Source organism: Chrysochloris asiatica, unplaced genomic scaffold (assembly GCF_000296735.1).
Source record: "Chrysochloris asiatica unplaced genomic scaffold, ChrAsi1.0 scaffold00093, whole genome shotgun sequence".
Classification (NCBI taxonomy): Eukaryota; Metazoa; Chordata; class Mammalia; order Afrosoricida; family Chrysochloridae; genus Chrysochloris; species Chrysochloris asiatica.
Window position 1 is genome coordinate 9,853,011 of NW_006408611.1, and position 831 is coordinate 9,853,841.

The following is an 831-nucleotide window of genomic DNA, read 5'->3' on the forward strand; positions in this document are numbered from 1 at the left end:
TACAATTTGATGAACTTGACCTACACCTATGGATGCAGTAGCTCAAAAGAGGGACAATTGGCAATGATTGTGAGGATGGCACAGGACAAGGCAGTGTTTCATTCTGTGTTGTGCATAGGGTTGCTATGAGTCCGGGCAAACTCAACATCATCTAACAACAACTTTGAGTATTTTTTTATCTTCCATTTTACCAGGCATAATGTCCTTTGCTTTTTATCTCCACTTTACCAAGCATAATGTCCTTCTCCTGGTCTACTAGTCCAACATTGTTTTCCCTGTGTCTATGTACTTTTCTCTTAATTCATTGGTTTATTATTTGTCTCCTCAAAAAGACTGGAAGATTCACATGATAAAAACAATTTTAGCATCATATACTTAATACAAGACACTTGGTGTGGTGCTGTAGGTTGAACACTAGACTGCTAGCTACAAGACTGGCAGTTCAAAACTTGGAAACCATATACAGGGTCTCTATGAGTTAGAACCAATTCAATGGAACATAATATACTCAATACCTAGAATAATGTCTGGGAAATTGTTGTTGTTAGGTGCCTTCAAGTCAGTTCTGACTAGTAGCAACTGGATACACAGGAGAACAAAGCACTACCAAATCATGTGCCATCCTCACAACTGATATGCTTGAGCCCATTGCTGCTGCCACTGTGTCATTCCATCTCATTGAGGGCTTTCCTATTTTTCACTGACCCTTCATTTTACCAACTATAATGTCCTTCCCCAGGGATTGGTCCCACCTGATAATATGTGCGAAGTATAACATTTTTAAATTATCTCCAGCAAAATTTTACTTGCATGGGATTTAATAACAAACAT